The 16,683-nt window shown below is 40.7% G+C and overlaps 1 protein-coding gene across 8 annotated transcripts in view; it reads left to right on the top strand.

Moving 5' to 3' along the window:
- The window catches only part of ZMIZ1 (zinc finger MIZ-type containing 1), a 479,806-nt gene that overhangs the window by 235,333 nt on the left and 227,790 nt on the right, over window positions 1-16,683 (top strand). For all 8 annotated transcript variants that reach the window (XM_070751999.1, XM_070752003.1, XM_070752002.1 and 5 more), the window contains exon 4: window positions 2,120-2,202. The gene's annotated coding sequence lies outside the window, so the exon portion shown is untranslated. The remainder of the gene's footprint in view (window positions 1-2,119; window positions 2,203-16,683) is intronic.

Below are 16,683 nucleotides of genomic sequence, written 5' to 3'. Positions count from 1 at the left end.
AAAGACCTCATGGTCCATCTAGTCTGCCCTTATACTATTTCCTGTATTTTATCTTACAATGGATATATGTTTATCCCAGGCATGTTTAAATTCAGTTACTGTGGATTTACCAACCACGTCTGCTGGAAGTTTGTTCCAAGGATCTACGACTCTTTCAGTAAAATGATATTTTCTCACGTTGCTTTTGATCTTTCCCCCCAACTAACCTCAGATTGTGCCCCCTTGTTCTTGTGTTCACTTTCCTATTAAAAACACTTCCCTCCTGGACCTTATTTAACCCTTTAACATATTTAAATGTTTCGATCATGTCCCCCTTTTCCTTCTGTTCTCCAGACTATACAGACTGAGTTCATTAAGTCTTTCCTGATAAGTTTTATGCTTAAGACCTTCCACCATTTTTTAGCCCGTCTTTGGTCCCGTTCATTTTTATCCATATCTTTTTGTAGGTGAGGTCTCCAGAACTGAACACAGTATTCCAAATGTTCTTGGTTTGAATGGGATGAGTCTAAAAAAGGTTTAGGGCAATGCTGTGCTTGAGGGCAATATTTTTATATATTCTATCCCCAACATTTTTATTAAAGGACTCTCTGATAGCAGGGTAGAAGATGATTATATCTTTTCAGAAGTGTTCTAATCTGAGCAGCCACCATTGATGTTCATAAAAAATTGCGATGATAGGTCATCATTGTTTAAAGACCCATTCTTCATTGCCTGCTCTGAAAACCCATTAAAGATTCCAGCGTAACTTCATGGACAATTGGAAATGAATCAACATTTTTGTGGTATTCGTCCATTTCGTACCTATAAAAAGATTTCTGTTTTCAGTCTTGCTCAAAAAGCACATAAATTTATTGGCTGGAAATGGCCTTTGTTGATTAGATTTCTCCAAATAATTTCAGCCTGGAACTTCACAATAGTTTTAGGAAATCTATACACTTTATTTTGGCCTCAAAAGGAAAGTACTTTTCAAGTATTTCATCCACCAAATTCATTTTGGAAGAAAAGCACATATCTTAGATAGATTCATTCAGAATGAATTCTTGGGTTCATAGCCTGTCATGAAGACAGCAAAAATATTGTAATTACAGTATATCATTCCTCAAACTTAAAAACAATAACAAAGGTTGCAAAATATCACAAATTTTGTATTTCTATGATTCTTTTTCTGTCAATGACATGGGGATAAGCTTAAATTCTAAGGGGAATGGATTTTGGTTGGTTGATGGGTAGGTGGGTGGGTTTCTATGCTTGTCCACTTCAGTCAGTGGCTCTGGGAAGCTTACAATTCAGACAATATATTTTTCTGAAGTACAAAATATGAGATATATAAAGTAGTAGTAGCTTGATACCCATGCTTCGCTACGAAACTATATGATCGGGCTTGATAAATTGACAGTTAAAGCTTGAAACTTAATGGGCATTTACATTTAACTTAAAGCTTGAAAATGTATGTAGAATGTGTAATTCCTTAGCATCAGAGTGTGTTAATATAAGGCAACTGTCAGTTGGAACAGAGTTCTTTTCAGGTGGGGAGGGGGAGTAGAACATCTAACTCCTTAGCGTGTTAATATAATACTGTATAAGAAATGCTATACAGTATTATATTAACACGCTAAGGAATTAGATGTTCTACTCCCCCTCCCCACCTGAAAAGAACTCTGCTCTGATGGTCATTTTGAAAAATCCTGTCTTACTGAGCACCTAGAAGCCAAGAGGAACACAGTGCCAGGTTGACATTACTCCAAGATTTTGTTGCATTCCAAAATAAAGCTAGATACCACTACGCTACTAAAGAGAGTAGTAAACCATTCTAGCTCTTATAGGAATTTTGTCCAGGCCAATCAAACAGGACTATATTTTTTGAGTGGAGGGAGTATAAAAAAGGTAAGATGCTGACCACACAATCCAAAGTCCCTCCCCGCCTTTGATATATTTGTTGCACACACAATACAAGTTAAAAGACAGGAAACACTCTTGGTCACACAGTTGTGGTGGCTGTCTTGACTTTTGGGGACAAATCCTCCTCCCACAGATGCTTGCTTGGAACTTGATATGGTCCACCTTGCTTTGCAAAGTAATTTGGAAGATGCCAATTCTTTCTTTCTCCTCTTCATTGCAGGAAAATAGACCCTGTTGTGTGGCGTCTGAGAAGGTGTAGGTGGTAGAGCTCTTTTGAGAAGGAGATGCTCATGGGACACTCAGGTAAGGTGCTAAATCTTTTGATTAGAAGAGCCATTCACGCTGTAGGCCTCTGGCTACTTTGTCAAGGGTCAAAATATTGGTTTATTGCCTATCTGTTTTTGCTAGCTTTATTATCCAGCAAGATAAAAGCTACCTCCTTGTTGTAAGTGCTCCTCGTCCAACTCTGGTAATGATAGGTTCGGAGGAGGATGAGCCAGGCCCGTCTTGGTACCCTGGGCCAGTGGTGTTGCCAGCTGTTGCAGGGAGTAAGAGTGAGGGAGAAATAGACCTAGATGAACCTGAAAGACCACCAGAGGTGGCAGATATGCCAATGACAGTAGGGGTCTGACTTAAAGAGGAGGAGTGGAAAATATAGTGGTGAATATAAGGAAAATTAATAATAATAATAATAATAATAATAATTATTATTATTATTATTATTATTATTATTATTATTATTATTATTATTATTATTATTATTAATTAGATTTGTATGCCGCCCCTCTCCGAAGACTCGGGGCGGCTAAGAATACAAGGGTTAGGGAAAGAGGAAGGGAAATATTACATAAGTGGTATCACACACCCGTTCAACTTGCGTATTTCCAGCAGAACGTTAAAAATACTTGTTGGCATGGGTGTCAAGATAAAGGAGTGTTTATGCACATGCTTTGGGAATGCCCAGTAGTGCAGAACTTTTGGCAAAAAGTGCAAGAGGATATTAATAGGATGTTAAATATACGATGGATAATTACTAAGGAAATGGCAGTATTAGTTAAAAGCAATGTGATGGGGGAATTTAGAGAAATAAAAGAAGCAGCGATAGAAAGCGCTCAGGCGGTAATAGTCTTGGGTTGGAAGGATGCGACAAAATGGACAATGCAAAATTGGTACCGGTACATGGTGGATCATATTCAATTTGAGATTCTGGACAAAAGGGTGAACTTGGTTAATGAAACGGATTTGCGACAACTGATGGGACGATAGTACAAGGTAAGACGATATATGGTTTGTAGAATCCGAGACCAAGCTACAAGGAATACACTGGAATCACTTTATAATATGTAAATAGATACTTTGCTCCTGGGTTAAAATGGTTTATACAAGAAACACCCCTGATTTGGTGGGTATGAATGTTTGTCTGGTGGTGGGCACCAATCACTGAGCACTTGTTGTATGTTGTGTGTGTGTGTGTTTCGTGTTTTATATTTTAAAATCAATAAAAATATTTTAAAAAGACTTAGAGTTGGAAGAGGAAGATCATGAACCTTTGCTAGATGTAAAAGTAAGTCTGTGAAACTGGAGAATCTTTATCTCATGAAGGAATGTAGCTTCGATCTTTGGCAGCAATCTAGCTGTGGAACTGTGATCTACCCTCACTGAGAAACTGCCAAGATTATCTCACATGCATGACTTTGGCTTGTAAAAATGAGACTTTAGGTATAAAAAGACTGATTTGAAATATCAATGTGTGGATTCCTCCTTTGTTTTCAAGCTGCGAGGAATTGATGGTGGGAAGTGATGGAAGCAAAACACTGGGATCATAAGAAGGTCCCATTGGGGTCTTGCATCAGTCTTAAGGTTCAGTTCAGGAGCTGCTGATGCACCACATAATCTGTGGAGGTGTTTCTCAACTTTAAGCTGTGTGGACTGCAATTCCCAGGATTCCCCAGGCAGCTCTGAATCCTGGGAGTTGAAGTCCATACATCTTAAAGTGTTCTGTTGAGCTCTCTGGTAGAATCCTCCCGAAAATTCACAAATACAAATTTCAGACACACACACGTTTGAAAATTCAAAACAATGTTCTTTACAGTGTTCCCTCGATTTTTGCGGGTTCGAACTTTGCGGATAGCCTATACCACGGTTTTTCAAAAAATATTAATTAAAAATACTTTGCGGGGTTTTTTCCTATACCACGGTTTTTCCCACCCGATGATGTCATATGTCATCACCAAACTAATAAGTTTTTCAAATAAATAACAAAAAAAATAATTATTGTTAATAAATAATTATGTTTATAAATATCAGGATCACTAAGTGTCTTATTCAATGTTGAGTACCAGTAATAATGGTGAGTAAATGGTTGTTAAGGGAATGGGAAATGGTAATTTAGGGGTTTAAAGTGTTAAGGGATGGCTTGTGATACTGTCCATAGCCAAAAAATGGTGTATTTACTTCCGCATCTCTACTTCGCGGAAATTCGACTTTCGCGGGTGGTCTCGGAACGCATCCCCCGTGGAAATCGAGGGAACACTGTATACCGAAAATTCAAATAAACGAAGCCCTCGTTTGGTATATCAAAGAGCACTCGTCTCCAAACAAACTGGTAATTTGTACAAAGTCCCTTATCAGTTCTGTGATACTTAGCTTGCAGCTGTGAGGCAATTCACAGTCCTTCTTCTTTCACAAAGTGAAACACACTTTGCTCTGGTTTAGTTTCAAAGGGGGGGAAAATCAGCACACAAAGATCAAAGTCAGCAAAGCAGTCACGAAACACAACGATCAGATAACCCTCCACAATTCTGCCCGATTACCTTTGTTTGGTATATGAGGGTGGCCTGCAAAATATGCAGAGTTGAACCCACAACGTTTTTTGTTAACAAGTTAAAAGTAGCCTTTGATATTGGGGCAAAAAAACAGCCACCTTATAGAACGCAGATTTTTTCCCCCTGGGCTGCTCGTCTGTCAGTGTCTTCTGCTACTTGATCTGTTCAAGTGGAGATGCTGAGGCTTTGACCTGCATGTGAATCTCGTCTTTGGCTCCTCTGCTATGCGCGTAAATTGGTTGATGAGCTTTAGAGAGAGCTTGTGTGTGTGTGTGTTGTGAAGAAAATGCTTGCTGTTGGAAATGATAGAAGCGATTGATTCCCGCCAGGATCTGTGAAGTGGCCTCTGATTGTCCAGAGATAGTTTTAATGCCTGGTTGTTGTTTACCTGCTGATTTGTCTTTTCCCTGCTGTTCTACTCATTTATTTTGCTTTCGATTGAAGAAAAAGAAAATAACCTGTAGATCCAAAAAAAACCCCAAACCCCTCTTGATTTTTAGGATAAAAGACCAATTGACTGAAATCTGAATAGATGCAATTGTTGGACATGAAAGGAGAATAACCTCTGATCCAATGGCCCAGACTGGCTGTTCCTCCACCCCAGATAATGTGATCTTCCTCCACATTTGTCTGCAGGAGAATAAGATAAAGACAGGGGAAGTTCATTGTTTAATACCATTATGGAGAGCCTTTGTACTAGAGTGGTCAATGTAGAAAAATAATGTGAGCTAGTATGACTTAGCAGAAAGAGCCATGGACGTTTGGAACCGATGGCCACAAAGGTAGTGGGGTCAGACGTGAGTTTAAACATGCTTGAGATAAGCACATGTCCGTCATCCGATTTAAAAAAAAAAAGTTTTGCTAGTTTTGTCTGTGTGACTATACTTGCTGTGTGTTAAATATTGTTGTGTGCTAAATATTGGTCTACTTATGGTATTATATATGGTCTACTTATGGTATTATATATATATGGTCTACTTATGGTATTATCTAGAACTGTGTTTTCCTGAAGGTGAATATTATTGGTTAGCTGCTGTATGTATAGAACTGCGAGAGCAATCATGGGCTTCCCAAGGCATGCCCATGTTACACCAACACTCCGCAGTCTGCATTGGTTGCCGATCAATTTCCGGTCACAATTCAAAGTGTTGGTTATGACCTATAAAGCCCTTCATGGCATCGGACCAGAATACCTCCGGGACCGCCTTCTGCCGCACGAATCCCAGCGACCGGTTAGGTCCCACAGAGTGGGCCTTCTCCAGGTCCCGTCGACTAAACAATGTCAAGAGTCTTCTCTGTGGCGGCCCCGACCCTCTGGAACCAGCTCTCCCCAGATATCAGAGTTGCCCCCACCCTCCTTGCCTTTCGCAAGCTCCTTAAAACCCACTTCTGTCGTCAGACATGGGGGAACTGAAATTTTTTCCCTTCCCCCTAGGCTTATAGAATTTATACATGGAATGCTTGTTTGTATGATTGGTCTCTTAAATTGGGGTTTTTAGATTATTTTTTAATATTAGATTTGTTACATTGACTTTTTTATTGTTGTTAGCCGCCCGGAGTCTTCGGAGAGGGGCGGCATACAAATCTAATAAATAAATAAAATAAATAAACTGTATATTCTGATATCTGGTTTGTATATGATTGCTTGACTTGGATGTGTATGTGGTGGACTGTTTACTGATTAATCTAGTGTATATATTGTAAATAAAATTTATACTCTTACTTATAGTAGGGTCGTTCTTTGTCAAGTGGACCAATTTTCAGAATCTTCACCACTCAACCACCTTCAATTTTAATGAAACTTTGCACATCTGTTCCTTATGGCAGTGCTTCCCAACCTTGGCAACTTTCCAAACATCTTCAAGTTGCCAAGGTTGGGAAGCACTGCCATAAGGAATATATAATTGAAGGTGGTTGAGTGGAGAAGATTCTGAACATTGGTCCACTTGACAAAGAACGACCCTACTATAAGTAAGAGTAAAATTTACAATATAACAGTAACGAATGCTGGCTGAGGAATTCTAGGAGTTGAAGTCCAGATATCTTCAATTTGCCAAGGTTGGGAAACACTGCCTTATGGTATAAAACTGAGGTGTGCAAAATATGGACCTAAAATTTTGCACACCTCAGTTTTATACCGTAAGGAATAGATGTGCCAAGTTTCATTGAAATTGAAGGTGGTCGAGTGGAGACACCTGGTCCACTTGACAAAGAATGACCCATTAGATAGATAGATAGATAGATAGAGAGAGAGAGAGAGAGAGAGAGAGAGAGAGAGAGAGAGAGAGAGAGAGATAGATAGATAGATAGATAGATTTTTATTGGCCAAGTGTGATTGGACACACAAGGAATTTGTCTTGGTGCATATGCTCTCAGCGTACATAAAATAAAATATACATTTGTCAAGAATAATGTGGTACGACACTTAATGATTGTCATAGGGGTCAAATAAGCAATGAAGAAGCAATATTAATAAAAATCTTAGGATATAAGGAACAAGTTACAGTCATACAGTCAACAGGGGAGGAAATGGTCTGTGTTACTAGCTGAATAACCACCACTGCCACATAATTTATCTTATTTATTTTTATTTATTAAATTTGTATGCTGCCCCTCTCCGTAGACTCGGGGCGGCTCACAGCGCAGTAATAGAAAAACAATGTACAATACAAATCTAATATTTAAAACTAAAAACCCATAATTTAAGAAAACATACACACAACATACCATACATAAACAGTATAGGCCTGGGGAAGTTATCTCAGTTCCCCCATGCCTGACAGCAGAGGTGGGTTTTAAGGAGCTTACGAAAGGCCAGGAGGGTGGGGGCAGTTCTAATCTCAGGAGGGAGCTGGTTCCAGAGGGTCGGGGCCGCCACAGAGAAGGCTCTTCCCCTGGGCCCCGCCAAATGACATTGTTTAGTCAACGGGACCCGGAGAAGGCCAACTCTGTAGGACCTAATCGGTCGCTGGGATTCGTGTTTCTACATTGAGCATGCTAACATTGGTTATAAGCCCAGTGTGGAACGCTAACAAGTCCGACCCCCTTCAGGTGAGGAGACCAGAGCTGTCAGCTCCTGTTTGCTTTTTTTGTCACATTTTCTGGAACGAAAGACAAAGCCTTAGAGGAAAATAAGGGGGAAAAGACATTTATTCCAACTAAGCAGCTAGAGAATTGGAACTACGGTGAAGCTGGGTTGTATCGACGTACATTTTCTTTTGTGTGTAGATAAAATACGATTTTGAACATTCTTGGGGCTTGCAAGACAGAGTGGTTTTGATTTGTTTTGTTTTGCCTCCACAAGAATCTAAAGGCAGTTTGGAAAAGGGGGTCAGCGTATGATGCGCGTACATCTCCCTCTTACTTTGCACCGTAGATCTCCGGAAAAAAAAAGTATTATCAAGAAATACGTGCACGCAAAACCCTCTTACCTTTTGCTGAGCCCCTTTCAATCCTTCAGCCGTTCATTGTTGTCACATGTCACCACAAGCAACATTCAGTAATCTGATGTGATGGCTGTCATCTTGAGAGACGCAATAATGCTAACTGAAGACGATCATTGGCAGGGGATTTGGGAGCAGAGCCGTTTCTCCCTCCCCCCCACCAAGCCTTGCCGTTTCTCTGCAAAATCCCTGAATCAAATTAGACGGTGCCGTTGTTGTGTGTCTGCCAAACCAAAATGTGTGTTCTAAACCCAGACTGCTAAGGAGCGCGGTTCCCGTGTTGTGGACCTGAACGTACTTCTGTCAATAGCTAGCAAAAGGAGATTCCACGCTTGGTTTATGTCTATAGGATGGTTAAGGGCAGAATAACCGAGTCGGAAGGGATCTTGGAGATCTTCTAGTCCAGTGGTTTTCAACCTTTTTTTGAGACGCGGCACATTTTTTACATTTACAAAATCCTGGGGCGCACCACCAACCAAAATGGCACAAAATGATACTCTAAGACACTCTCCTCTCTTTTTTCCATCCCTGTCTCCTCCCCCTTTGTGTGTGTGTGTATATATACACTCTTGAACCATTTCCACTTATTTCTCTCTCTCTCTCCCTTCCTCTCCTTTTCTGTCTCTCTCTCTCTCTCTCCCCTTCTCTTTCTCTCTCTCTCTTGTACACAACACTGGCAACAGTAGCAGTAGCTGCGGAGTGGTGGCAGGGCAGTCGGCTGCGAGCGGGAGCTCCAGGGCGGAGGCACCAATGGAGGTGGCTGGACGTGTTGCTGGACACCGTATATGCTGGCGCCATGCTGGGCATGGGCGCGGTACTGGCACCTCCATCCCGGCCCAGCCAGTGGGCCAGTGCCAGCCCCGCAGCGCCAGCATGTACGGCATCCAGCAACATGTCCAGCCGCCGCCATCGGTGCCTCCACCCTGGAGCTCCCGCTCGCAGCTGACCGCCCTGCCGGCGCCCTCCCACCGGAACCCAAAGCTCACCAGCCAGGCGGGGCCTCTGCAGCTGCCGGAAAATTTGGAAGAAAGCTCAGCTTCCGGTCTCGCAACTTTTTGCTCTTCGTGCCTTCAGCTTCCTTCTTCGTGACACACCTGACCATGTCTCGCGGTACACTGGTTGAAAAAACACTGTGCTAGTCCAACCTCAAGCAGGAGACCCTAGACCTGCAATGGCAAACCTGTGGAACACATGCCTAAAGTGGCACGCGAAGCCACGTCGCCTGGCATGTGTGGTTTTTCCTCTTTGTCATCTGGGTTTCTGGCATGCATGTGTATCATGTATCCCAGTGGCCGGTTAGGTCCCACAGAGTCGGCCTTCTCCCGGTCTTCTCCCTTTAAGAACCTGTGTAATAAAAGGAGGCCTTGCTGGCATGTTGGTTTGAATTTCCTCCCTGCTGTAATTGCTATTTGTTTAGATACTGCTTGTACCAAGTATATGTATAGTATTCCTATATTCCTATTGTAAATAAAGACCAATATTTGATACAAAACCACTGATGGCTATGCTTGCTCTGTGCATGCTCTGACACAGAAATTAAACTGGTACCAATGATTGGATCTCTACCATTCCTGAAACAAGCTTCTGTATTTATTTGGGTCACAAGTTATTTTTCTCTACGTTTAAGCTTACTAAAAATGTCTGAGCTTTTTTAAGAGTTAAAAAAAATCAGCCTCTGCCTTAAGTGCTTCCTTTTCCTTCCCTTCCATTTTCTTTTTAGCACAACTTAGCTACCCTCAGTAGTACAATTGAATCTCTGTGGCACTAACGACACATGAGAAAATTTCTTTCCATAGCGGCTGTCAGTTTCAATTTATACTATGATGCCGGCTGAATCTTATTCAAGCTCCTTTTTGTTTTAAATCGATTATTTCTCTTTCTTTTAATCTAGTTCTAGATGGTGTGTGTGTGTATTTTTGTGCGTGTGTGTGTGTATGTGTGTACTTTCTGTCAAAAAGCTGAAGAGGTTGGATACTGTAGCCTAGAGGTTGTCTGCCTTACAAGGCAAAGGCTGCTAGTTCAAATCCCAGTGAGGGTATGGCTAGCTGATGAGCAAGAACAAGGCCGAAATAGATCTATCCTAGGCTCCCTTAATTTTCAAATTTCAGCTAAAACATGTTACACACACACATGTATGTATGTATGTATGTATGTATGTATGTATGTATGTATGTCTTGGGATATTCGGGTTTCTTCCTGTGTAAGTTTCAGAGATTCCCGGCGTGCTTTTGGCTTTGTGCTCGGGTGAACAAAACACACAAGCACAGGTCTGTCTTTCTGTCTTCTGGTTATCTTATATTTTCAAATTATTTCCTGGATGAATTAAAAACCTAAGAAAAGCTGGATCATTGAAACATTGATCTATGTTTTAAAAGAGCAAGAACATTATGGACAAATGTTGGCCTAATAATAATCTACAATTTTGGTCATGTGACTGTCAAACCACTCCCACTCGGTTACATGACCATCAAACCACACCCACAAACTAAGCCACACCCACACTGTGGCAGTAAAAATTTTGGCAGCCCATCACTGACTGGAGGTATATATGGACTGTGGGTTTTGTTTAAAAAGATCTATGGTTGCTGATGCTCAGTTGGTATTTGAGTCAAACTTGTGTTACAAAAAATGGGGAAACTGGTAATTTCCCTATTTGGACTGGGAGTCATTGCTCACAGTCGCTCATGCCCTCATCACCTCGAGGTTCAATTACTGCAACACTCTCTACATGGGGCTACCTTTGAAAAGTGTTCGGAAACTTCAGATCGTGCAGAACGCAGCCGCGAGAGCCATCGTGGGGCTTCCAAGATTCGCCCACGTTTCTTCAACACTCCGTGGCTTGCATTGGCTGCCGATCAGTTTCCGGTTACAATTCAAAGTGTTGGTCATGACCTTTAAAGCCCTACATGGCATTGGACCAGAGTACCTCCGGAACCGCCTGCTACCGCACGAATCCCAGCGACCGATAAGGTCCCACAGAGTTGGCCTTCTCCAGGTCCTGTCGACTAAACAATGTCGTTTGGCAGGACCCAGGGGAAGAGCCTTCTCTGTGGCAGCCCCGGCCCTCTGGAATCAACTCCCCCCGGAGATTAGAACTGCCCCCACCCTCCCTGTCTTTCGTAAACTACTCAAGACTCACTTATACTGCCAGGCATGGGGGAGTTGAGACACCTTTCCCCCAGGCTCTTTTATACTTTGTTTTATGTTTGGTATGAATGTGCTGTTTGGTTTTTTTAAATAATGATAGGGTTTTATATGTTTTTTTAATATTAGATTTGTTCCACTATTATATTGTTTTTATTACTGTTGTGAGCTGCCCCGAGTCTTCGGAGAGGGGCGGCATACAAATCTAATAAATAATAATAAATAATAATTAAATAATTATCTTATTTCTGGCCTTCCCATTAGAGTTGGAGGATGAATCCAATCAATTAGTTAAAGAATTGGCTTGGATTTAAAGAGGAATGGGGAAGCACCCACAGTTAGTCTCGAGCAGCCTGAACAATGCAAATTAATAACAGTATAAATCCAAATGGATTCATAACTTTTCCCCTTAAAATAAGAAAAGGTCCAAACAAGTGGAGGGAAAAAAGTCATGGATAACAATCATCAAAGAAGTATTAAATTTGTCTGACGATGTGATTCATATGAGATCCATCCAGACATAAATGATCAATTAGCTCCTGGAATAATCAATTAGCTCCTAGAATGAAATGGAAAGTATTGATAAATATTTTAGAAGCAGTAGCATAATCGTTGCTTATCGCATTTTATCTGCAGCCTCGATCGGCTACAAGAAAAAAGCTTTTATGTTATTTAAACGATTGCCTGGCATTCTGAATATTAGGCGGCTGCTTATAGTTTGGGTTGGCAGAGAGCCAGGGGAAGAACGGATAATGTGTTTGCTTTTCCATCGCCACGCACAGAGATTAGAGGTTTCGCAATACCTTTGGCCATGCCCTGCCTCAGTTCATCAGATGCTATCTAATGGCCAACACCACTATTAAATACATCTCAAAATAATGGTCAAGGGCAAGAAGGAAACAGTGTGTGTAATATATTTTTTCTGTTTATATAGAATAGAATAGAATAGAATAGAATAGAATAGAATTATTATTGGCCAAGCGTGATTGGACACACAAGGAATTAGTCTTGGTGCATATGCTCTCAGCTTACATAAAATAAAATATACGTTTGTCAAGAATCATGTGGTACGACACTTAATGATTGTCATAGGGGTCAAATAAGCAATGAAGAAGCAATATTAATAAAAATCTTAGGATATAAGCAACAAGCTACAGTCATACAGTCAACGTGGGAGGAAATGGGTGATAGGAATGATGAGAAAAACTAGTAGAATAGAATAGAATAGAATTTTTATTGGCCAAGTGTGATTGGACACACAAGGAATTTGTCTTTGTGCATATGCTCTCAGCGTACATAAAATAAAATATACATTTGTCAAGAATCATGTGGTACGACACTTAATGATTGTCATAGGGGTCAAATAAGCAATGAAGAAGCAATATTAATAAAAATCTTAGGATATAAGCAACAAGTTACAGTCATACAGTCAACATGGGAGGAAATGGGTGAAAGGAATGATGAGAAAAACTAGTAGAATAGAAGTGCAGATTTAGTAGAAAGTCTGACAGTGTTGAGGGAATTATTTGTTTAGCAGAGTGATGGTGTTCGGAAAAAAACTGTTCTGTTATTGAGACAGACAGACAGAAAAAACAGTACATAGCTAGGTAGAGAAATGGATATACTTTATTGATTTGTTTTATTGATTTGTTTATACCCTGTCTTTATTGCTTTTCTTTATAAACAATTCAAATTCTTTTCTTAATAGTCCCCCCCCCTCCAGTGTTGCACCCACAACTTCTGGAGGCAAGTTGTTCCACTGACTAATTGGTCTCACTGTCAGGGAATTTCTCCTTAGTTCTAGGTTGGTTTTCTCCTTGGCCAGTTTCCATCCATTGCTGCTTCTTCTGATGTAGAAAATGCCAATAACACTGGGGAACAATTTGTAACACAATTTCTGTGGTTTGATTTTTGAGCTTTTTTATAGTTAATTAGGCATGCTGGTTTCAAAACTGTAGTTAGTTTTCTTCTACCATGTCGAGTTTTTTTCGCTACACCTTATATATGTATAATTTAAGTAATTAGGCAACATGAGCATCAAATTGCATTTTTTACATAGCCATCTTGCTAACTTTTTATTTATTTATTTATTTATTTATTTATTTATTCATTTGTCCAATACACAAATACATCGGAAGAAAGATAGACATGTGATAATATAAAAGAGGGTGAAAGTGAACTTAGAGGAGAGGATATATGAAAGAAAGAGAATATATATGATAAGTGAGAGAAAGGAAAGACAATTGGACAGGGGACGAAAGGCACACCAGTGCACTTATGTACGCCCCTTACTGGCCTCTTAGGAACCTGGAGAGGTCAATCGTGGAGAGTCTAAGGGAGAAGTGTTGGGGGTTAGGGGTTGACACAATTGAGTCCGGTAATGAGTTCCACGCTTCGATAACTCGATTGTTGAAATCATATTTTTTACAGTCAAGTTTGGAGCGGTTCGTATTAAGTTTGAATCTGTTGCGTGCTCTTGTGTTGTTGCGGTTGAAGCTGAAGTAGTCATTGACTGGTAGGACGTTGCAGCATATGATCTTGTGGGCAATACCCAAATCGTGTTTTGGGCGCCGTAGTTCTAGGCTTTCTAGGCCCAGGATTGTTAGTCTATTTTCGTAGGGTATTCTGTTTCGAGTGGAGGAGTGAAGGGCTCTTCTGGTGAAATATCTTTGGACATTTTCAAGGGTGTTGATGTCTGAGATGTGGTATGGGTTCCAGACAGATGAGCAGTAGTCTAGGATGGGTCTGGCAAAAGGTTTGTAGGCTTCCCGGAAAATCTTGGACAGTCAGTGATGAGCAGGGTGAGCGATTCCCCCAAGATTTGAAGGTCATGGAGGCAGGGTATCAAGATAGATGGGATGTAAATATGATGGCGGGACTATTGTTGGAGCATCGAGCAAGAATGTCCACAGATTAAACACTCCAGAAAAAGCTATACGTGAAAATTTTTACCTTAATATGTATAATTACCGTTCGATAAAAACAACAACTATTTGTATGAGCACAATTTAACTTGCAGTAACTATTATAACCTTTGTACGAATAATATTATTCTTTGTAAACAGTATATTTGGTAGGTTTTTTCTTTTATGCACAATTTGTATGACTTTTGAGGGTATCCTGTAGCTTAAAAAGTTGACATGATAGACAAAAACTGTGGTTATTTTTGGATCCAGAGGCCAAAAAGTTAGTTGAAAACAAGTCACAGATTTAAGACAACGAAATTGCTGTTCCCCAGTGTAACGTACGTACAAGAAAAGGCAATGGTGATATGTCATGAAACTCCTGAACCATCGACAGTGGTGCATGCTCCATTTTCAGGGTGGATTTTAAAGCTATAAAACAAAGCTAAGGACCGTGTCCTGTTGCAAGTCTGCTCCGTCGCCAGCGGAAATCATATTAAGACAAATAGCTTCTTTGGGATTTGCTCCCGAAGGAAGTTTGCCAAACACCAGTTCTGCTTTTGTGATGCCAACTGGAAGGGTTTTTATTTGCCTGGTTTCAATGATTTCCTGTTGCCTTTTTGCCCAGGGTCGAAGTCCTGAACATATTTCTCTCCATTGTTGAGTCTTTGAGCAAACCTCAGTCAGGGCTTCAGCTGAATGGTGGCTAATAAAACGGATCAAAACAGAAATATTTAACCAGCATTGTGACAGGGGTTTGCCAGCTGCCTACTTAAAGCTATTGACCTGGATGCAACACGAGGTGGATTCCTTTTGGGTGAAATTGTTTGACTTCCCTGTTGGTTCATTTTTTATCTTGGCGCTCAAGATCACTGGGCAGTACATTTGCTTGGCTAACATCAGAGGGGATTTTAGTGTTTTGCTTTTAGCTGCCGAAAGTGGTTTAACCCAACGAAGTTTCCTAAATAAGTCATAAGCCTGGCTTTCTATAATTTAACTTCCTTTTTTTCCCAGGACAAAATAGAAAAGAGATGTGTAGGTACAAGTTATGTTGGATAAATAGGCCATCTGGTTCATTTTGCAATGGCAGGCAAGTTTAAAAGCAAAGTTAAAACGTGCTTCTGGACGGGGAGCGATGTCTGTGGCAATTTCTACATCACTCCAAGAGCTTCTACATTTCTACATCACTCCATGGGCTGCATTGGCTGCCTGTTGGTCTCTGGTCACAATTCAAAAAGCCCTACATGGCTTAGGACCAGGCTACCTACAGGAACGTCTTCTGCCTCATGTATCTCACAGAGTTGGCCTTCTCCAGGTCCCGTCAGCCAGACAATGTCGTCTGGTGGGACCTAGGGGAAGAGCCTTCTCTGTGGCGGCCCCGACCCTTTGGAATGAACTCCCTCCTAATTTCTCCTTAGTTCTAAGTTGCTTTTCTCCTTGTTTAGTTTCAACCCATTGCTTCTTGTTCTACCCTTAGGTGCCTTGGAGAATAGGTTGACTCCCTCTTCCTTGTGGTAACCCCATGTCCTTCTTTTCATCAAAACAGCCATGCCCAGTTCCTGCAACCGTTCCTCCTATGTTTTAGCCTCCAGTCCCCTAATCATCTTTGTTGCTCTTCTCTGCACTTTTTCTGGAGTCTGGATCAAAACTGAATCCAGTATTCCAAGTGTGGCCTTACCAAGGCATTATAAAGCGGTATTGACACTTCACGTGATCTTGATCTGAAATGTTATAGGATTTCCTGCTTCAGCAGGGGGTTGGGCTAGAAGACCTCCAAGGTCTCTTCCAACTCTCTCATTCTGTTAATTTTGCAGCAAACTGACCATTTCCTGCAGAATTTTGACAAAGGATTGAGCGGCACGGTTTCTAAAACAGGACACCTGGGCTGCTAAATCATGACAGGTCTTTGGTCCAAGAGCAAAGGTAGCTAGAAGGAATCTCAGCTTCAACTAAACTTCATTGGGGTTTATTTTTAACGGGCAAATTTAAGAGTCTGATAAATTGTTTTATATTTATTTATTTATTTATTTATTTATTTATTTATTTATTTAGTTAGTTAGTTAGTTAGTTAGTTAGTTAGTTAGTTAGTTAGTTAGTTAGTCCAATACACAATGAGGGTTTTAGTGGGTATATATCTGTACACACAAAGTAAAATATATCTAAGAAATAATAGAAAAGAAGGTATAGTAATAGAACGTATCAATGAAAGAATTGAAGAAGAGATTATAGGAATAAAAGAAAGGTACAGGAGATATAGGAGAGCAATAGGACAGGGGACGGAAGGCACTCTAGTGCACTTGTACTCGCCCCTTACTGACCTCTTAGGAATCTGGATAGGTCAACCATGGATAATCTAAGGGTAAAGTGTTGGGGGTTTGGGGATGACACTATGCAGTCCACGCTTCGACAACTCGGTTACTGAAGTCATATTTTTTACAGTCAAGTTTGGAGCGGTTAATATTAAGTTTA

Source organism: Erythrolamprus reginae, chromosome 5, assembly GCF_031021105.1.
Source record: "Erythrolamprus reginae isolate rEryReg1 chromosome 5, rEryReg1.hap1, whole genome shotgun sequence".
NCBI classification, from domain to species: domain Eukaryota; kingdom Metazoa; phylum Chordata; class Lepidosauria; order Squamata; family Dipsadidae; genus Erythrolamprus; species Erythrolamprus reginae.
The sequence above is the reverse complement of the archived record's forward strand: the minus strand, read 5'-3'. Positions and strand labels throughout refer to the sequence as shown.